Here is a 5334-nt window from a genome sequence, read left to right as displayed (position 1 = left end):
TGCATAAATTAGGAGAATGCTTGTATAAAATGCATATATGGAAATAACATGTAAACATGCATTATAGTAAGGGGAAATGCTTTCAGGCATGTGTAAGTTAGTCAAACCTGCATACAAAAATATGTAGATTGGCAGACATTCACACTAAAATGTGAATTTTCATGAGGATTAAAAAAAAAATCACAAATTGCTACAGATATGTGGAGGACTGAATTTAAGATTGGAAGAATGAGAAACTGAGAGAAGCAACATTGGCAGATCCTTCCATCCCTACCCAAGATACTAAATCCAAACAAGACATCTCCAGGTTTCCTTAACTGGAGATACACAAGTGCCATTGATGATGAAGACTAAACTGAGAAGTCCAACTTGTTCTATATTTTCCATGCCATCCTGGTATTGTGATAGGAATTAGAGACATAGCACCGGATTTGTTGCTGAGGCCCGTTTTTGAGCTTATAATGAGAATACCCTTGGGTAGTATTATAGAGGCCAAGAAAAGTTGAAGACATGTGAAGGCACTTGGATAGAGCTGAGAAAACAGGCGCTTGCTTTATGTAAATCATAAATGCCAAAGAAAGCAGAGATCTGTCAGATAAAAGAGTATCACTATTGTTTTGCAATGATGACAGGTTTAAGTGAAATGCTCCTATTTCTCCCACAGATTTCCCACAAAACCATGGCTCAGTCACCTGAAACTTTGTTCTGCTGAGCTATACTGCGAGGCGATTGCAACTGTGCTTAAAGAATAAACTGGTAACAATATAAACTGTCTGTTCCTCAGCCTGCATAGCATTTGCCTGTCTTCTGCCCGGAAAAGAAATATGTGAGGAGTACAGAATTTCTTCCTGGCTGTTAAATATGCAGGAATCCTGCTGCTGGCATTCCTCACCAGTGCTTACTATTTTGATTTGCCCACTTGTAATTGGGCCTAAGAGTAATTTGCATGGCCTGGTGTTTCCACCAAAGTACTAATGAGGGAAGCTGACAGCTTTGGGAAACATTAACTGACACACAGGTATTAATCACACAAAGTCTAACGAAAGGAAAAGGAAATGGAGCAAATATTTTTGCTAGCTAAGTTTGTTTATGTGAAAACATTGCACTGTTTGTTTAATGCCTTTATGAAATCTGTAAACTTGGCTTGAGGATAAAGGCCTTCAATGTGATGTTTAGGGTTACAGGCACACAGCCCTGTCACTCAAAGCAAAACTTGCTCACCAGCAGGTAATTTGCCAGATGCATCCAGCTTGCTGTTCATTCAGATTGCCCTCAGCTGAAGTCTGAAGGGGCTGCAGTTCTAAAGAAGCCAGGAGCACAGAACAACTGAAGTTTCATAGTCCCTTTGAGGGACCTTTCATGGAAATGGGGGGGGGGGGCAGCCATGTTTGTTTGTTGCAACAAATGCAACAAGGGGTCTTGCATGTGGCACTTTTATCCAATGCATGCTTGGCACTTGTCTGTCTTGGGAGACGATGGAGGAGTGTGCCTTTGGGGGTGAGGTCAAGCCATTGGAGTTACAGCGCCTGCTGTGGCTGTACAGACTGATACAGAGGACACATGTTTTGTTGCAGTTGGGGCAGATGAAGGCATCCAGTTGTGCTGACGCAGGTGTACCATGGCATTTCTTCTTTCTGCGCTCCTCCCATTGGTCATTCTTCCTCTGGTCCCTGCTTTGGATACACAACCCGACTGATTGTCTCCTGATGCTGCTGTCATCTGCAAGGGATTCCCATATGGTGGGGTTAATGTTGCCAGCTTTGTAACACAGAGTTAGTCTGCCAACAAGTCTGGTGCCCAAAGCCAGCTTCCCATAGAGGACATCTTTGAGGATCCTGCCACCCAATGCATCAGCCCTAATAAAACTAGTTAGCCTTTAAGATGCCACTTATCCCGCCCCCTCCAAGAATATAGATGTGTGAGAAGTAGTGCACCACCTGTTGAATTTCTGCCTGACATGAAGTTGATAAAGAAATGTGCTGCTGCTGACCAGCCCTACTGAGAATCTGCAGGCCTGGCGCCATCACAAGCTATTTTTAGGTGTGAGGCAAAAATGGTGGGTTCCCTCCCCCCTCCTGCCAGGCCTTTCTTTGGCCTTTAATTTGGAAGGGATTTTTATTTGTGGTCTCATTCAGAAACTTTTTATAAATATGCTTTTTAATGACTATGAATCTGCTTTTAGCTTTAGTTTTATGTTGGCTTTAATTTATGTGCTACTTTTTTGTAAGTCACTTTAGGTTACATTTAGTTTTTAAAGTGATGAATAATAATAATAATTGTGCACAAGGATGAGTGGTATTCAATTAAATTTTACTCAAAGTGGATCCACTGAATTCAATGAACATGAATATGTTAGGTCCACTAATTTCAATAAGGCAGTGGACAAGTCTCTTTCCTTCTTTTCCAGTTGCTTTTGCACACTTTCAGTTTTGTACCAAATTTCCAAACTGGAAAGGCCTGCCTGAAAGCTGAAGCAATGCCTTTCCAGACGGACTATTCCTGCCAATCTCTCTAGGTTACAGTCATGTAAAGGTATAAAACTCCCAAATGAAGTGTAACCTTCTGAAGCGACTAGATGCTTTGCTCATTAGCTGCTTCTCACATTTTCTGCATGCAAAGGTTTCACAGCTAAGAACATGCTGACCTTTCTGAAGGTTTGTCCTCAAGACAGAAGATAATATTAAGCTCCTCAGGGCTGCAACCCTGTAACCAGAGGGTCTGAAATAATCCTATTAAAGTCATATGATCTCCTTCAAGGTAAGGGCTTAGAAAAACATGCAGCCTATCAGTTGTTTTGCTCAGAGATGCAGACACCCTGATTTTTATTTTTATTTTTGCAGCTTCCTAGAACTTGTCCTTCCTTTAACAGTGATAACGGCAGCTGGAGACACAAGTGCTTTCATGCCCAAGCCTGGTACTCAGAAGAGGTTCTTCTCTCCTGGATTATGTTAAGTTGGGTTTTTCAAGAGGGTTTAAAGCCACTGCTCTTTACATTACAATCAAGGAATCAAAGGCTTTTCTTAGCAATCTGATGCTTTTGATGCAATATCAAAATGCTCCACCTGCCACACTTGATCCTGACCTTCCTTCCCTCCTTTGCACCAATCGCATCATTCCTTGTGCCTTGTTGTATGCTAATAGGGGAGAGGCAGACATCTCCCTTAGCCATCATATCACAGCTTGTAAAACTCCCCCTCTAAATTCTGTAACCCCACAACCCAGCACCAGTCCTCTGTTCCTTACTTTGCAGAGATCCTTCAGTGTAGTGGTGTGTATGCTGGGGTCGTGATCCCACCCTGGCATTAGAACAGGAAAAGAGGAAGATACCTCTCATCTCCTCCTTCAGCTGGGTCGCAAATTCTGTTTCATTTGTCTGAGGGTCATAGAGTTGGAAGGGACTCTGAGGATCATCTAGTCCAATCTCCTACAATTCAAGAATATGCAGCTGTCCCATAAGGGGATCGGACCTGCAACCTTGGCATGATCAGCACCACACTTTAACCAATTGAGCTATCCAGTCATACACAGTGAAACAGAACAATGTCCTTCTTCCTAAGCTACATTGGGATGTTGGGGCTTTACTCACAAGATCACTTCCAGGCAACATTGAACCCACCTAGATCTTGGCTGCTTCTTCTTCTCGAGAGGCAGCCACATCCCATGGTTTGAAAACAATTGCATTATACTGAACAGATATATTACTGTCCCATTGGCCAACCAGATGGCAATAGGAAACCTGAAAGGTGCAAGCAAATCCTCACCTCAGCAACACTCTCTCCACCTGTGATTCCAGGCAACTGGTGTTCAGAGGCATGCTGCCTCCAACAGTGGTGGCTAGTAGCTATTCATAGCCTTATCCTCCATGAATTTGTCTAATCATCTTTTAATGCCAATTATGTTGCTGCCCATCACAACCTCTTGTAGGGGCAAATGCCAAAGCTTAACCATGCTTGTAGTACTTCCTTTTGTATGCCCTGTATCTTTCAATGTTCAGCTTCCAACATTTACTTCTTGTTGTTTAGTCGTTTAGTCGTGTCCGACTCTTCGTGACCCCATGGACCAGAGCACTCCAGGCACTCCTATCTTCCACTGCCTCCCGCAGTTTGGTCAGACTCATGTTTGTAGCTTCAAGAATGCTGTCTAACCATCTTGTCCTCTGTCGTCCCCTTCTTCTTGTGCCCTCAATCTTTCCCAACATCAGGGTCTTTTCCAGGGAGTCTTCTCTTCTCATGAGGTGGCCAAAGTATTGGAGCCTCAGCTTCACGATCTGTCCTTCCAGAGAGCATTCAGGGCTGATTTCCTTAAGAATGGATAGGTTTGATCTTCTTGCAGTCCATGGGACTCTCAAGAGTCTCCTCCAGCACCACAGTTCAAAAGCATCAATTCTTCGGCGATCAGCCTTCTTTATGGTCCAGCTCTCACTTCCATACATCACTACTGGGAAAACCATGGCTTTTACTATACGGACCTTTGTTGGCAAGGTGATGTCTCTGCTTTTTAAGATGTTGTCTAGGTTTGCCATCGCCTTTCTCCCAAGGAGCAGGCGTCTCTTAATTTCGTGACTGCTGTCACCATCTGCAGTAATCATGGAGCCCAAGAAAGTAAAATCTCTCACTGCCTCCATTTCTTCCCCTTTTATTTGCCAGAAGGTGATGGGCCCAGTGGCCATGATCTTCGTTTTTTTTATGTTGAGCTTCAGACCATATTTTGCGCTCTCCTCTTTCACCCTCATTAAAAGGTTCTTTAATTCCTCCTCACTTTCTGCCATGAAGGTTGTGTCATCTGCATATCTGAGGTTGTTGATATTTCTTCCGGCAATCTTAATTCCGGCTTGGGATTCATCCAGCCCAGCCTTTCGCATGATGAATTCTGCATATAAGTTAAAAAAGCAGGGAGACAATATACAGCCTTGCTGTACTCCTTTCCCAATTTTGAACCAATCAGTTGTTCCATATCCAGTTCTAACTGTAGCTTCTTGTCCCACACAGAGATTTCTCAGGAGACAGATGAGGTGATCAGGCACTCCCATTTCTTTAAGAACTTGCCATAGTTTGCTGTGATCGACACAGTCAAAGGCTTTTGCATAGTCAATGAAGCAGAAGTAGATGTCTTTCTGGAACTCTCTAGCTTTCTCTATAATCCAGCGCATGTTTGCAATTTGGTCTCTGGTTCCTCTGCCCCTTCGAAATCCAGCTTGCACTTCTGGGAGTTCTCGGTCCATATACTGCTTAAGCCTGCCTTGTAGAATTTTAAGCATAACCTTGCTAGTGTGTGAAATGAGTGCAATTGTGCGGTAGTTGGAGCATTATTTGGCACTTCCCTTCTTTGGGATTG

The 5334-nt window shown here is 43.3% G+C and overlaps 1 long non-coding RNA gene across 1 annotated transcript; it reads right to left on the bottom strand.

The window, feature by feature from the left end:
* Positions 1 to 527: 527 nt before the first annotated feature.
* Positions 528 to 4540, bottom strand: LOC310678719. The gene is made up of 2 exons (XR_014511887.1): positions 3587 to 4540; positions 528 to 1719 (listed from the first exon to the last, which is right to left on the bottom strand). It is a non-coding gene; the product is annotated as an uncharacterized lncRNA (long non-coding RNA).
* Between the last annotated feature and the right edge of the window lie 794 nt (positions 4541 to 5334).

The sequence above is a fragment of the Podarcis tiliguerta genome, assembly GCF_965153285.1.
Source record: "Podarcis tiliguerta genome assembly, chromosome: 5".
In the NCBI taxonomy this organism is placed as follows: Eukaryota; Metazoa; Chordata; class Lepidosauria; order Squamata; family Lacertidae; genus Podarcis; species Podarcis tiliguerta.
This window is presented reverse-complemented; position numbering and strand designations above follow the sequence as displayed.